Source organism: Lygodium microphyllum, chromosome 1 (assembly GCF_053477565.2).
Source record: "Lygodium microphyllum isolate KBCC chromosome 1, Lygodium_microphyllum_v1.1.10, whole genome shotgun sequence".
NCBI lineage: Eukaryota > Viridiplantae > Streptophyta > Polypodiopsida > Schizaeales > Lygodiaceae > Lygodium > Lygodium microphyllum.
In genome coordinates, this window is record NC_141135.1 from 106,902,511 (window position 1) to 106,920,573 (window position 18,063).

Consider the following 18,063-nt stretch of genomic DNA (forward strand, 5'->3'; position numbering starts at 1 on the left):
TGTTTATCTCGCACACATCTGAAACTGTTTGCCTTCACTTGGGCAAGAAGGTTCTCGCCCACAAGGGGTGATATTTTGAATTCCAGCTTTTGTGACACATAGATAGAGCCTGATAATATGTTTTAGCTTCCCCATTGTTAAACTTGGGTTCTGCATCCTCATTATGGCATTGTCTCTTCGATGGATTAATCAACCACTAAAATGTGTGCCAATAATGGTGGGGAAAAGACTAGCATTAAGCATCTCTAGTACAACAATACTGTTAGAACATCAAGCTCTCTTTACTCTTCAGTCAGTATATCTTTATATGTGTGATCGCCAACATTAGCTGGATACAACTATACACATGTGTGACATTCAATAAGTCGGTATAGTCAATGATTTAATCACAGTTAGTCTTGTTTAGTCATACCTATGTGTGTAAGTCTCTTTCAGTTTAGTATGATGGAAGAATACTGGTAGAAGAACAACAATGAGCTGAGGCTCATCTTCTGCTCTATTGTCTCTCTCCCTCTCTTCCAACATGGTATCAAAGCATTAATTCCTGAAGCGTGAAGGCTTGGCAGTGGCTGTTTGACATCAAGACATCATATCTAAAGAAAATGTCATCAAAGGAGACTATGCATGCAACATGTTTTTTTGCAGAAGCCTACAAAAATAGTTTTTGAAGAAGCGGCCCTGAGTTCTTGACTGTTTCAACATGGTCTACAACTTTGCAGAATAAATTTTTTTTCAAATTTCTCTCAGATTTTGAGATATTCATCACAAATTTGTGCAGACTGGCTGTTTACTACAGTAAATAGCAGGTGATTCCAGGGCACTAGTGGCTTTCATCCTAACAATGTATATGCCCTTACTATCATGCATTTGAGCATGATATTGGAGTGTTAAATGCTCAAATTTGGAGCTTATTTGCAGGCTAGAAACAGTGAACTGGTTGCTGTCCTGAATTTTGAAACAATATACCTACAGGGTTGAAGTATCTGTGATGCTTATTTGCTATTGACAAATGTTTGGATCATATTGCTTGAGTGGTAGATGCTTTTTGGGATATTGTGAGTGCTGAAAGTCCAAAGTTTGGACTAATTTGTTGCTTGTTATCTCAGGGTATTGACTGGTTATTATCTGCAGGAAGGATACTATCATCTTCACTTGACATACATGCAATATATTTTGACCGGTTGGACATGTATCAACTCCTGCATAGAGTGGCAGCTGAATGAGATCTTTTGGGGCTGTTTTGAGGTCTGAATACTCTTGTTTTAACAGAGAAAATACTACTGGTTATAGCAGTGGACTGGCTGTATTTGGTACTGCTACTTGCATACAATACAAACATTGATACTTGTATGGACATAGTTTGTTGCTGGGATGTTTTGCCACTACCATAGAATGTTTTGAACTTATTTGAGGTTGGTTTATGCTTAGTTGACCATGTTTTTCCATTGTTGGAATACAGTTTACAGCAAGTAGGTTGTTAGGAAAATTGTCCTGAATTGCAGGAAAATGCCCTGAATAGTATGAAACTAGTCCTGAACTATAGGAAAATGAGTCAGATACTTACAGGTTGTATACATCATTGAATACCTAAGCTGCCACTATGGCAAATGCTTAAGGAACTGACAATATCACTCAAATTGTGGGAGAAAAACTAGACAACAAAAATTTTTCTTTATGGAAGTTCCGTATGAAGAATTTTTTTGGTTGGTAGAGGTTAATGGGACTTATGTACAGGTGATGAGGCTGAATTTGAAATGCATGAAAGGAATCCAACAAATGATCAAAAAAGGGCTCATAAGCTAGGGACTGATGAGAGAGCATGCAAGGTGTTACATTTGTTTTCCTTATGTATATCAAATGTTATGGTTATATAGATAACTGGATGCAGTTCTCCAGGATGCATGGGACATACTCATGAAGAATTATGAAAATGTAACACATGCAAGAAAGATTCAACTAAAGCAACAGTTCAATAAAATGTCTAGGAATGATAGAAGTATTCAAGCCTACACTATAAAGATCAAGAACATAGTGGGTCAGCTTGCCACATTTGGATCTTCAGTGTCTCGGGATTATATGATTGCAGTAACATTGAATGGACTTGGGAAAGAGTATAAAGCATTTGATACATCTATTTCTGTGAGAGATGAATCACCTGATTGGGATGAGTTGATTGCTTTGTTGTTTCATGAGGAAGTTAAGCTTGGGTTGAATATAGGTTCTAGTACGTCTCAAAGCAGAGACACTGTTCTTTACTCTAGCTAGCGTGACAGAGGCGACAGAGACAGTGGCGACAGAGACAGTGGCTCCTTTTGAGGTCGAGGAGACACTCAAAACACTTATAGACATCATCAGTAGAATGCATGGCATAGCATAAATAAATAGGGTCAACGTGGATCTAGTGGCTTTAGAGGTAGGGGGAGATCACCCCATGGTAGAGGTGGTGGATCTGGTTCATGGCAGTCAAATGATCAATCAAAAAATAGAGATAAGGACTTTCATTACTGCAGCAAATATAGACACATTGCAAAGGATTGTTACAAGAAGCAGGGAGATATGAAGGCAAAGGGAAAATAGCATGGGCACTATGCATATTCTAGCGGTGCTCATGATGAGTAGGTTGACAGATTGTTTGCCATAGATCATGTGTCTAAGAATGCATCTAGGAAAAATAGAGATGAGAGATGGTACATTGATTGACGAACTTCAAATCATATGACACCCCATGAAGAATGGTTTGATTAGATGGTTGCAGGTTTGCATGGACATGTTTGTACTGGGGATGACACCCAGCATACTATTTAGCATGAAGGAGTTGTATCGTTGTTGATCCTTGATGGAAAGAAAAAGAGCCTACATGATGTACTACATGTACCTACAATAACCAAGAATATTTTTTCAATTGGACAGATGACAGAGCAGAATCTGCAGGTGAGATTTAATAGAGATGGATGCTTTGTTGAAGAATATGGTAATGGCTACAAATTGATTGCTAGAGGACAAAGAGATGGCATAATTTTTACTCTTGATGCATCAATTCCAAAATTAAAAGTAGCCATGTTTGCACATGATGATGGTGCTATACGAGATGTTGAGATATGGCATAAGCGGATTGGCCATGTGAATGTACAAAAGCTAAAATCTATGCAACAAAAGAAGATTGTGCTTGGATTGCCTAGGTTCAAGTATCATGACTTTGGACATGTATGTGATGCATGTCAGTTTGGAAAGCACACAAGGTTTCCATTAATGAGACATGTACAGAATAGCTCACGACCCTTAGAGTTGGTGCATTCAGATGTATGGGATCCATCTCATAATGCTTCGTTTGGTGGTGCTCATTACTATGTATCCTTCATTGATGATTTCAACAGGTATACTTGGCTTACATACTGAAACATAAGGATGATGTGTTTGATGCATTCAAAGACTTCAAGAAGCATGCTGAAAATGAGTTGTGAGCTATAAAATTTCATGTCTTAGATTGGATGGAGGTGGAGAATATTTCTCCAATTACTTTGACAAGTACCTTGCTAAACATAAGATCAGAACACAGTTAACTTGCAGCTATACACCACAGCAAAATGGTGTAGCAAAAAAGGAAAAATAGGGTACTAATGGAATTGGCAAGAGCTGTGCTGTGAACTGAGAAGATTTTGCCAAATGGTTATTGGGCTGAACCAGTAGTGATTGCTATCTATGTGCTAAATAAAACCCCTACAGCAAGGATTCATGATGTAACTCCATATGAGAGGTTGAATGGTCATAAGCCTGACATTTCACACTTGAAGGTATTTGGCAGCATTGCATATGTGCATGTTAGTGATGAAAAGAGGAAGAAATTTGATCCTAAAGCTGCCAAGAGTGTGTTCCTTGGTTATGCACAAGACTGAAAACCTTACAAGTGTTATGTACCATCTATACATGAGACATTGATTAGTAGAGATGTTGTTTTTGATGAGCTGGCATCGTGGTATGGTAATCCTATTGCAATGGTTGCGGAGTTGTACTCCTACGTCCACTGACACGGATATGTCAGTGAGGGGGAGATTGGATAAGGGAAAAGAAAATATGCTTGAAGATGTAACAGGTCCACTTACAGCAAGTTATGAGTCATCTAACAGTGACATTTTGGATAGTGAGTTGGGCATTCTGTCTATTATGATGCTTGGAGCAAGGTAGAGTCATTATGTACTGCATCATGAGAGGAAAGCTTAGAGTGAGCCACAATTACAGAGATTTGATAGAGTTAGAAAACCAGTTGACAAGTTTACATGCACTAGTTATTCAGCCCGCCATTATGCATATACAACTAGTGTGACAGGTTACAAAGAACCTACAAATTTTGATGATGCAGTTATAGATGATAACTGGTATACTACCATGGATGAGGAGTATGCAGCCCTAGCTGAAAATGAGACATGAGAATTGGTTGAATTTCCTAAAGGCAAAGTCCCCATTGGCTACAAATTTTTGTGGCAGTATGTAAAGGCTAGAAATTATGGCAAATGGATGTCAAGAATGCTTTCTTGAATGGTGATTTGGTTGAGGAAGTATATATGGAGCAGCCTGAAGGCTATGTTTACCCAGACTTTCTTAGACATGTATGTAAGCTAAAAAAGGCTTTATATGAACTGAAATAGGCACCTAGAGTATGGAATGCTCGGATCAGCAGTTATTTACAACAACATGGATTTAGATTGGGTGATGCAGGTCATAGTGTGTTCATGAAGAAGATAGATCATGGATATGTGTTTCTAGTGGTTTATGTAGATGATCTTAATATCACTGGAGATGATGAAGAGGGCATTACTGAAATTAAATTATGTTTTCAAGCTAAATGAGAGTCAAAGACCTTGGTGAGCTGAAGTATTTTCTTGGGACTGAGGTAGTCTCTACGTCTCAAGAAATATGGCTGCTACAAAAGTAGTATGCTTATGACATGTTACATAAGTATGGTATGGCTGAATGCAAGCCTATGGAGACACCTCTTGATCAGAATGTCAACCTTTAGATTGATGTTGGGAATGACATAGAGAATGTGACCATGTATCGATAGATGGTGGGCAGCTTGATATTCTTGACTATTACCTGTCCTCCTGACTTATGTTATGTAGTGGGGCTGATTAGTTAGTTCATGCAGAAGCCTTGCAAACCACATTTAGATGCAGTCAGGAAGATCATGAGATAGTAAAGGGTACTACAGATTATGGGTTGTCTTATGCATATGGAAAATCTCTTGACTTGAGAGGGTTTACTGATGCTGATTGGGCTGGTTGTGCCTATGACAGGAGGTCAACCAGTGGTTATGCATTTGGATTGGGCAATAGTATGATCAGTAGGCAGAGTAAGAAATAGCCTACTATTGCATTGTCTAGTACAAAGCTGAGTATAGAGAAGCTACCTTAGCAGCTTGCGAAACAGTTTGGTTAATGAAACTACTAAAAGACTTGGAAATACAGCTAGAAAGCAGAGTGAGATTGCATTGTGATAACCTCAATAGTGTTATGTTGGCTAGCAATTCTATCTACCATGCTAGGTCCAAACATATTGAGGTTCACTACCATTTCATCAGAGAAATGGTTCTTACATGGTAGATTGACTTGATTCATGTGAAGACTGAAGACCAGGTAGCACACATATTTACCAAGTCACTTGGTAAAGAAAATTTCATATATTTCAAACAGCTACTTGGAGTTTATCAGATGGTTTGAGCTTGAGGGGGAGTGTTAGAATATCAAACTCTCATTACTCTTTGGTTGTTCTATCTTTATGTGTGTGACTGACATTAGCTGGATACAGCTGTACATGTGTGTAACATTCAATAAGTCGGTGTAGTCACTGACTTAACCATAGTTAGTCTTGGTTAGTCATACCTATGTGTGTAAGTTTCTTTCATTTAGTATGATGGGAGAATAATGGAAGAAGAACAACAATGAGCTGAGGCTCATCTTCTTCTCCACTCTGTCTCTCTCCCTCTCTTCTAACAAATACTTGATAAACCTGTTATATTTGCACTTGCGTCCCCTGAGCAAGGTTTGGATCAATCAACTTGCAAAGCTCACAAAAGGAGTGCACATTTTGTAGTGTAAAATTGCAATCCATTGAGATTATTTCTCCTTCACACAAATTTGATTGTGCTTCTCCAGAAAATCTTATGGGTCCCAACTTTGTTGTAATTCTTGTGAGTTTAGGTTCTTCTACAATACTCCTAGCACCCCCTCTTATACGTTGGATGGGGTGTTAAACATGCCAAAAAATGGAGCAAAAGCTGGGAACACCATCTCCAATAGAGATCCACCAAGGGTAAGTACTTCACTCCTCCAAAAATCATGTAGGCTACCTCTATAGTAGTATCTAACTTCACTTCAAAGGGCTCCAAGAAACACCTGTAAACCATCTGTGGTATTCCTTCTGTAGTATTCCCATCCTCGCATCCAATATTCCATCATTGCATCAATACAGATGAAGATTGGTCAAATACAATTATTGGAAGGCTTGATCACTCCAGAGTGATGTCGTGAAGCAGAATAATGGTAGCAATGTAGGCCATTAACACTAAAGCCTCTTGCTCAATTGCAACAAGTTCTCACACAAGTCTTACTTATCTTCATAGTCTTGCATGCACTGATGGCATCAGAACACTCCAAAGCGGCTTTGCAGTGGTGGATGTGCAATGTCACAACAACGGTTAATGGTTTCTTGTCTTAGTGTTGTACTAAACAGATTTGATGGAGTACCTGGAGTGAGCCTCTTGCTATGCAAAAGCTTCTTGTGGCCAAGTCTAGGTGATGTCCTTCCATTTCAAGTTCTTTTCCTGTATGTGATATATTATATGTGTTTGTGGGGAATTTTCTTCTTTTGGGGACTAGCAAGTTAAGGCATGAAGTCCCAAGGTTAGGTTTGGTATATTTGGGGGAAGTCTGAGCCACTGTTTCCGCCTCTTATAAAGGCATTGTCATGCATTTAAATATCTATTTTTGAGAGTAGTCCTTAGTGATCGTGTTCTTGTTAGCTTGCTAAGCAGTTGTTCCTAAGAGCTTCTATTCGTTGTGAGGCATCTAGGGAAGCCTATGAAGCAAAAGAAAGAGAAGCACCAATGATTATATGTGAAAAATCTAGTATACAAAGGTGTGTAAAAAGGGGTTCTAAACCCTGGAAAAAGAAAATAAAAGAAAGGAAAATACTAAGAGCAGATGATCATTACCTTGCGAAGGCCTAGTATGCCTTGTCTTCTTGGGGATGACATTTAGCATAAATAAGGATGGTTGGAGTGAAAATTAAAGTAAGTGAAAGAAAATAATTTAGTGTCTTCTTGCAAGAACTTAGTAGGTTTTTTGTGTGCCAAGACAAAACTTGAGGCCAATGCCCTATTCTCCTTGGGTCACAATACGTTGAGCTGCCTCCTTTTCACAAGCCAAAGGACCAAAATACCCATCAAATGCAAAATCTTAAACGGTAGGGGGAAGGTGATTTTGGAAGTTAAATATCATTTTAATTTTGATTTTATGCATATTCTAGCATATAGGATTTGTTTGAAAAAGGACAACAGTATGGGTTGTCATGGGGTGCTGCCTTAGTAAATGAAGCAATAGACTAGAATAAAATCATGAAAGGGTTGTTTGTACACATCCACATTGTTTGATTTATAAGTTTACTTGTTTGAGCACATATGCCATCCACTTTGTATCCACATTTTCATATGTGGTATCAAGAGTACTATCTCCTATAGATGCATAGCACTTGATTTCGATTTATGGACCCACGTTGAGTGTGAGGACCCCTTGAGCTATAGGTCTAGTGTTATCATTTCATTGGTGGCTGATATGGTAAGGAATTTGTTATCTTCTGCAATGAATATAATGAAGAGTGGACTTTGTGTGTACATGTTATATGTTGAAATGGTGCATTTGGGGCTAATCCTTGGGGTGTAGGAGAGATATAGTGGGGCCACAACGATAAGTGGGGGGTGCTCTCTTTGTTTATGCTTCGAGATGCTAGTTAATATTATGTTTGGGTATTACTTGTACTTGGACTCAAGAAGGGCATCATGTTGGACTACAATCTAGAGATTGTATCTACAAATGCATTATTCCGATAAAACAGTTCATAGTGTCTATACACTCTTGGCCATGATGCCGAGGGGTTATTTAGGTGATTTTAGGAGGCCAAACCTAGATTCCTAGAGCTAGTGTGGGGCCCATTTTTGATCCCAATAGCAAGCCACTCAATAGATCTCCTCATGGAGGAGAGAAAGAGAAACCCAATGCTTTCTAGAACAATGTGACAGCTACCAAGGTTGCCAAAACTAGAAAAAAAAATTGTGGAGAAGAATCAAGAGACCAAGATCTTACAACCATTGGTATGAAAAACAAAGAGTTTTATTCATTATTAATATGCATTCCATTTTTGCACAAGCAGTAAGTACTCATCAATAAAGGGTTGGGGTTGGTTCCACTTTGAGAGAGAGAGAGAGAGACAGAGACAGAGAGAGAGAGAGAGAGAGAGAGAGAGAGGAAGAAGAAGAAGAAGAAGAAGAAGAAGAGAGGGTGAGATAGAGAAAGAAGAAAGATAGAGAAGGAGATAGAGAGAGAGGGGGGAGAGTACGTGTGTGTGATTTAGTAAAATAATATAAAAAATGAATGTAGGATCAATTTGTTTGGTTTCATTCAGACATTAGAATTTTAGATCTATGAATGTACATTAGGGATCGCTATACAGTCTCCACATAAATAAACCTCTCAATTGATGATTCAATGCCACTATTCATACTTTTCACTATAGTTAGTTGAGAAAATCAAATCTACTTTATTGCATTTAGTTGAGATTAAAAAACACATTGGAGGTTGCATGCATACATATGAAACCACAAAGAGAGAGAGAGAGAGAGAGAGAGAGAGAGAGAGAGAGAGAGAGAGAGAGAGAGAGAGAGAGAGAGAGAGAGAGAGAGAGCAAAAAGTATAAAAAATAGACTAAGCATCAATTGATTGGTTTTCATTCACATTAAACTTTTAACCCTATCAATGTAGATTAGGGATCAACATACGCTCAAGATATGAACAAATCTCTCAATGATAGATCAATATCACCATTCATACTTTCTTCTATACTATAGTATCCCAAATCAAATCTATTTGGTGCATTAGATAAGAAATAAATATTTTTCAAAGGGTGTTGCATACAACACATGTAGTTTGTTGAGTAGAATATATAAACAATAAAAACAAGGATTCAATTTATTTTTAAAAATAGTATTTTAGAACCATGAAAGAGGGTTGTTGAACACTTTGGTACACATGAAGTGATTGTGTGTGTGTGTGTGTGTGTGTGTAGCTATAGGATACAACTAATGGAAAAGGTGTTTAGAGAGAGAGAAGAGAGGAAGGAGAGGGGGTCAAGGGATATGGGGAGGGAAAATAAACACCATTGCTTTAGGGAACAATCAATGGGCAAGTTTTCAGAGAGAGAAAGGGGGGAGAGATAGGGGGACAAAGGGAAAAATGGAGGGGAAGGTGAAATAAACCCCATTGCTTTGCACGTGCCTCAATGGCAATTAATTAGTCACTAAACTCCACAATATCCTATCAGGTCCTTTGCAAGCCTTCCTTGACAAGCACCTTGGCATAGATCCTCAAAACAAGGCCAATGATATGATGCTTCCAAAGGGACAAAACCACAATATGGTGGAAAGAAGAAAAAGGAGGACAAGGATGAGGAAAGACAACATGATTATGAGAACACGAAGATAATGGCATTAGGTTCCAAAATGGTTTCCAAAAGGCACTTGTACTAAAAATTAAGTTGCTAATTATCTAAGATTTTAGAAGAATGAACTCCCAGGGAGGTCAATCATAAATATATGTATGTATCACGTGGGTTCAACATAAGGGATTTTTAAAGTACCATTTTTCCACATTTTTTACATATAGAAGGGTCCCATATAAAGGAGTTACTTATAGATTGAATAGAAAAGGGTTATGTTTTATTAAGGGACAATTCAAGATAAGGATATTTATAATAGGCCTTGAACGCACGTGATATAGAGGGTATACATATACTAAATTACTTGGGAATGAGCTCTCCAATTTGTATGTTCAGATTAATAAGAATATATTTTTCATTCAAGAGGTTGGCCATTAAATTCCTAAGGTCATTAACTCATGTTAGGGGCACTTTTCAACCAATGACCTCTCTTTTTGAATGGTTAAGTGTTCTACTATCATGTTTTCCCACCAAAAGCATATTTATTTTTTCATCCATAGTCATTTGAAGCATCATTCTTTCCTCTTTTCTTGTATTTCTTACTTCTTATAGTAGATTATCCTTTATCATAAATTCTCCCATCAAAATCACATATGTTTCTTCCTTCACAATCATTTGAAATGTCATTCTCTCCTCTTTTCTTTGTTCATTCTCACATAGTAGATTATACTCTATTTGTAACATCAACCCATAACTAAAGTACAACTAGAGCACTCAACTGTAAGCTTACTATTCAAATAGATATCCACATCAAGGTTAAGAAGATCTCATGTGTGCAAGATATTCAGAGAATATAAAAGATACACCTTCTTACTTGATATTAGCTATTGGAAGTTGTTTTCTCATGTAATGTCCCGCCCGCGTGAGAATGACCTTCTCCCCCTTAATAACTAACTTTAGTTAAAATTCCCCTCCCCTTGTCGTGGCAAGGGATGGAAAAGAAAGGGAAAGGAAATCATCGTGAAGGGGGAAGGAAGACGTTGACGTGGAGCAGGAGACGTTGACGGAGAAGACGAGGAAGAAGGTGAAATCGACGATGATAACCACAAGGGGGAGCCCGAAAACCTACCACCCCTCCCTAGGCCCTCAACCAGCCACCTGTCCACCATGCCGTGTGGTGAACACCACCATTCCACCACCTCTCTATGATCCCCCCCACCCCACCCCCCCCCCCCCCCCACCCCTTCAATAATAACCCCTCACCATGATAAAATCTCCCCCCAATTGTAGTGAAAGGGCATATGAGGCCTTAGAGGGAGGGGCCAACAAGCCGCTATAGGGAAGAAGAGAAGAGGAGAAGAAGGAGAGAAGGTGAGAGAGAGAGAGAGGAGAAGAATAAAGAGAAGTGAAGAAGAGAGGGAGAAGAACTCGGGTAAGTTACTCATGAATATATGTGTGCATCACGTGGGTTCAAAATAAGGTATTTTAAAAAAACCATTTTTATACATTTTTTACATACATAAGGGTATAATATAAAGGGATTATTTACAGATTTAATAGAAAAGGGTTATGTTTTATTTAGGAAAAATTCAGAGGTAAGGACATTGATAAATAGACCTTGAACGCATGTGATGTAGAGGATATACATATAGTAACTTCCTCGAGGAGAAGAAGAGGAGGTGGGAGAGAGAGAGAAGAAGAGAAGAAGGAGAAGAAAAAGAAGAGGAAGGAGAAGAAGAAGAGAAGAAGAAAAGGAGGAGGAGAGGGAGAGAGAGAGAAGAAGAGAAGAAGGAGAAGAAGAAAAGGAGAAGAAGAAGAGGAGAGGGAGAGAGAGAGAGACTCTCCGAAGGGACTCATTTCTCTTCCCCTCCTAGGAGGGTGGGCATCTTTTTTTCCCCTTTGACTGCAAATCACTATACTATTCCCGCAAGATTATTGCCTATCCGTAGGCCAAACTCTTTTCCCCAAAGTAGCCCCCACTAAGCAAGCACAAGGTGCAAAGGTCTTGTGCGACTCACATCTAAGGGAGTCGAGGTTCGAGAATGGCCCCCAAGCAGAGACTATCATGCTCGGATGGCAATCCCTCAACAAGCAATGGAGCTTCGGATAAGGACATCACTACCAATCCACCTGCGGTGCCAGTCGTAAGTGATGTATTTCCAAATTAGTAGATGCTTGTTTTGATTCTCACATGAAGAACATTAGATGCCGCACAAGAATAGGTCATGAGAAGGGATAGGAGTCATCTCTTATATTCAAAAGATAAAGTTGCAAAGCACATGTATCAAGAGAAGCTAATTGTATCTAGAGGCTATGCGACAACTCACACATAGCATAATAGTATTTCAAGGTATTGTCAAACTCTCTCTTTTCGTAAAAGTCATAGATGGGTATTTCCCCCACACTGAAAGTATGTTGTAGCTTGCACCCTTGACGGATTGCATGATAAGAGATCTTGAATCTATTAGATCATTGGGATCTTGATGATATGCGTAGTTAACACAAACAACAGCCATAAGGCCTAAAACTAAGAATGTCTTGGGTTTCAACTGATAACCGCTATGTTATCAATCCTATTTGGATTGGGTTAGATCATAATACAACTCCCGCCCCCAAAAGCAAGTAGAGAGCTCGAGGAATTGAGAAGACCGAGTCAAAGTAAAGACCACTACTTTTTGGAAAAAGGTTGAGTTATCAAACAATGTAAGTGACCTATAGGACTTATATCTTGTACTGTGTTTGCGTACTTTAGCATATGTCTTAGTCTAAATAAGGGTGTGTTAAGTAATTTTTACATAGAATCGCTCTTGATCCCAATGGGGAGTGCAAATATGCGATGAAAGGTTATCACAACTATTCCTACAATGTCAGAAAAGGATACCATTGTTTTGTTGATCAATCTAACATCGTCTTAAAATGATTTTGCATTAAATTGATTGAGGGATGTGATTTGGATGATCATTCCAAGTGTTTGTATTTGATGGTAAATGCATGACAGAGGTTAATAATGACAAGTTTCCATGGAGAATAGAGGAATGTTTTCCTGGAAGATGATATTAGGTTGATTGCATTGATTGTGCTTGATTCTTAATTGGATTAATTAAGGAAGGATATCTTGCGCGAGCGGATCATCTCCAAGGTCACATCGTGTTTCAACCCGAGAGGGCATTGCTAGATTCAGGAGACGAAGGTCGAGCGGATCATCTCCAAGGTCACATCGTGTTTCAACCCAAGAGGGCATTGCTGGATTCACGGGACGAAGGTCGAGCAGATCGTCTCCAAGGTCACACCGTGTTTCAACCCGAGAGGGCATTGGTGGATTCACGGGACGAAAGTCAAGTGGTGAAAAGGCCAACCACGGAAAGTGTGTCTCGCTCCTAGGTCGCTTGGGGTTAATAGAGCTATGGACACCCCTTGCCGAGTCCAAAGCGAAGTTGAAGACTATTGTGAGTCCAATGTCCGGAGGTATTGGAAGATCCTATTCTAGATAATGGATAGAAATTATGGTGCCATATGATTTGGACCGGGACTTTTGTTGGATAGAAGGGATATATAATTCTCATGTATGGGCAGGAGACAAAGACTAACTGAGATAAGTTAAGGAACTTGTTTGTCAAAGGATTGCTTGCTTTGTATTTCTGTTTGTGCCATAGATTACACGAACAAATTATGTTCCCTAAAAGGCTTAATTAATGAAGCTGATTTTAGGTATCACACATAAATGTGATAGGACCTAATTAGATAACTAAAGAATGCCCATGGAGGGAAGCGGGTGGGTGGAACCCCTGACGAGTTCGTCCTACAACAGGGTGGTCCTAGAGAACCAAGAGGCTTCTCACTAGGTTTTAGAGTCGTTTGACTTTAGGTATTGCTAACTTAGAACCCGATTCATGCCGTTTTAGAGGACTGGAATCGGACTATGCCCTATGGGCAAAGAGGTTGAGCAGCACATCCCTCTTGTTTCCCATTCTCCTTGAACCAAGTGTGGCATGGGTCTGCTTTGGATTGGGTATCTCTACATAAAGTATGATGTCCAAAATCCGACGGTAGAATACTTTCAAGAGACCTTAACCCCTAGGGACTCAAGTTTCAGATCGATCCTAGTGGGTTCGCGGCCATGAACATTCCGTTGCGAGGCAGACTCAGGAAATCCTAAACGACAAATCTCGGAACATTCCATGGTAGTGCCGAGCGGCAATTCTTAAATTCGTTTCTTGATGGACTGCTAAAACATGCTTGGATAGTCGATAGGCAAGCACGTTACATCTCATCATACCCTTAATTGTGATGCTATCAAATTTTCAATACATGAATGATGGCTTGATGTCATGGGATGATGTTCCCTTTGTTTTACTATCTTTACCAATCTCTTGGGATTTCTCCCCTTCTATAGGAAGAAATAGAAAGGAGTTGAATCTATTTCTTCTGCTTAGAGCTTTAATCATAATGCAAACTAAAAAATGTATAGATCAAGGACATGTGGATATCATTTTGCTTGTATGGATTACTCTCTCTAGTTATAAAAATGAATGTTTTTAGGGTTAAATGCATCACTAAACTATTAATGTCTTATCTTTGTATATCTTTCTTCTAATATAATATATCTCTGATTTCAAAAAAAATATCTATCAAGGTAAATCCCTCTGACTATAGACCTTGTTTACTTTATAGTATTCATGATCTTATTTATTTTTTGAAAATGTATACTTAAAATGCCAATTGGGGTTGGATAAATAAGTAAATGTTTCTACATGCAATAAAGTGAAATTTTGACAAGTTAATAACATTGAATAAATGAGTCATTAGTAGGAAAATTATTGCAACAATACAAGAAGTCCATGGAAATATATATATATATATATATAGTTATTTTCTATCTTTTTCTATACTAAATATAATTAATCAACACTTCTTCTTTCTTTTACTACATATAAAAAAGATAAATATACTATATCAATAAGTCTTCAAAAAGATAGTCTCTCTTAAATACAAAGTCTACAGTGACAGATATAATAATTAGAAAAGGAATGTCCAAACAAATCTATTATTTTTAAAAGATGTAACTATTCAATACCTCTTGCATATTTTTTTGTAGCCCAAAAAGATAGATGATCTTATGTAAAATAATATACTACATTTAATATTGCTTCAAAAAGATAATCTCTTTGGATCCAAACTATGTAATGGTAGATGGAATAAATAGCAAAGGATTGGCCTCCAAGCCTTATTATGTTTAAGATACTTCAAAATGCTTACATTAATATTTTTTGGCAAATTTTTAAGAAATTAATCAACTCATTTTACTTTTTTATATATTTTTCAACTACAAATGAAGTTTAGAAATAATTTTAAAAAATTAGAAATAGGGCATTACTAATATAATATGATTAGGGAGTTTTGAGAGGCTAAAATTCCCTAATCATATTTTCTTAGCACTACCCTACTTTTTGTGATTTTTTAAATACTTTTAATCTTAATTTTTAGCTTGAATGCACCATAAGGTCTAAGCGAGGAGAAAAAAGGATAGGCAATGTGCATGGTAGATGCTTGTGAATATGTCCAACCCTTCTTACATGTATCTTATATTTTGAAGACTTCTTTATGGTTTTTATAAACAAGACCAATGTTTGCAAAAATTTTCAACTCATGTGGTAGCCCAACAAACTATAATATATTTTGTCATTATGTTGAAAGGTAAGTATGATTTATGACTATAATTTATCATGTATTCTATTTTCTTATTATTTATTTACTAATTTTTATTTTAGAAAGTATATTAGATTCTAATCTATTTGTATTTTTTCTTGAGAAGTCACTTAAGTTTATGAATTCTTTAATTGGTATACAATATGGCCATATATGGCCATGCTAAAATATATTGTGTACTTCTCTTTCTTACTCTTATTATCTTGGAAATAAGGTTTTCTTTATTTCTTTTGCTAATAACTAGCTAATAACCCAGGAATCCATCGCAATAGTAGATTATTATTTTATATCTTTATGCATATATTCTCACATCTTGTAACTCATGATGTAATACAACACTTTGGGTATGTAAATCAAATATATTTTTATTTATAGAATCATATGTAGTATATCAAGCTTTTACTCTATATATATATATATATGTATATATATATGTGTATATATATATGTATATATATGTATGTATATATACACATATATATATACATATATATATACACATATATATATACATATATATATACATGTTTGAAAATGTTATCTAAATGCTTTGTTATTTCTAAAATCATATTGAAAAGCTATAAATTTCTCGCTAAATATTTCTCCACAACAATGCCAATGAGCAATAAAAAATCTTTTAAAAAAATTATTATTGATTCAAAAATTACAATAGTGAGTTATATACAGATTCTACAAGGCAAAGTGTTTATCTCTTTTTCTAATGATCTACACTATTGAACTTGAAGTTATGTCTAGAACTTGTGTTTTCTTATTAGGAATTTCACTTGTGTCTCCAAAATTTTCTAACGCATGTCGGGTTTCACTCAGGTCAACACTCACAAAGGAGTGTCTGTGATCTGTAGTATGACATTGGGGCACTTTTTACTCTCCATACAAGAGGTTTTTCCCCCCAGTCACATTATTTTTTATTTTGTATGTTTATGTTACATAGTTTTGTCACTCACTATAAGGATATATGAGTATATTGACGACCATTTCCTATGCAAATTGCTTGTGTTGCAAATGTGATGCAAATAGCGACGGTACTCAGGTGAAAAAAAACCGAGCCAAAACACCCAAGCGCAGCATTTTGCACGACATAGCGAAAGAGGAAGCAAAAGGGAGAGCGAACTGCAACTTGCGTTTGAGAGGGAGAGGGAGAGAAAGAGAGAAAAAGGGAGAAGGAGATCTTCTCACCAGTGCCGCCGTTTGCAAAGAAGAGGAGGAAGTGCATGAAGGGCGAAGACGAGCTACCGAATCCATCCTCGGGTCTTTGTGGTGAGTGCATTATTCCCTCTTGGTTCGTTTTTGTTTTTTTTCCTTTTCTTTTACTTGTTTTTGTTAAAAATGATGTGTACTGAGAGAGAAAGAGAGGAAATGAGAGAGGGAGAGAAAGAGAGAGGAAAAAAAGGAAGAAGAGAAAGAGGAAAAAAACATGAAACATAATAAAGAAAGAGAGAAAGAGAGAGAGAGGGAGGGAGAAAGGAGAATGAATGGATAGAAAACAAAGAGAGAGTAAGATATTGTTTTTTAATTTCTTCTTTTCTTGTTTGTAGAAATAGTAATAGTAGTAGTAGTAGTAGTTCTTTAATTTCTTCTTTTCTTATTTGTAGTGGTAGTGGTAGTGGTAGTAGTAGTAGCAGTAGTTCTTTAATTTCTTCTTTTCTTGTTTGTTGTTGTTGTTGTTATAGTGGTAGTGGTAGTGGTAGTGGTAGTGGTAGTGGTAGTGGTAGTGGTAGTGGTAGTAGTTTTTTCTTCTTTTCTTGTTTGTTGTAGTAGTAGTAGCAGTAGTAGCAGTTTTTTCTTCTTTTCTTGTTTGTTGTTCTAGTAGTAGTAGTAGTAGTAGTAGTAGTAGTAGTAGTAGTAGTAGTAGTAGTAGTAGTAGTAGTGAGAGAGAGAGAGAGAGAGAGAGAGTAGTAGTAGTAGTAGTAGTAGTAGTAGTAGTAGTAGTAGTAGTAGTAGTAGTAGTAGTGAGAGAGAGAGAGAGAGAGAGAGAGAGTAGTAGTAGTAGTAGTAGTAGTAGTAGTAGTAGTAGTAGTAGTAGTAGTAGTAGTAGTAGTAGTAGTAGTAGTAGTAGTAGTAGTAGTAGTAGTAGTAGTAGTAGTAGTAGTAGTAGTAGTAGTAGTAGTAGTAGTAGTAGTAGTAGTAGTAGTAGTAGTAGTAGTAGTAGTAGTAGCGAGAGAGAGAGAGAGAGAGAGAGAGAGAGAGAGAGATGTTTTGTTAAAGGAAATGAGAGGCGGAGAGGAAGAGAGAAAAAGAAAGAAGGAACGAGAGAGAGAGGAAATAAACATGAAACATAATAAAGAAAGAGAGAAAGAGAGAGAGGAGAATAAATGGATAAAAAACAAAGAGAGGGCAAGATCTTATTCTTTAACTTCTTCTTTTCTTGTTTGTAATAGTAGTAGTAGTAGTAGTAGTAGTAGTAGTAGTAGTAGTAGTAGTAGTAGTGATGGTGGTGCTAGTAGTATATATATATATATATATATATATATATATATATATATATATATATATATATATAGAGAGAGAGAGAGAGAGAGGTTTTGTTAAAGCTACTCCCTCATCCCCATGAATGGCATATTAGACTTTACATACTATAGGCCCGTCCGTATGTGGGTGGAGACTTTACATACGTTAATTTTGTTGAGTTGCAAG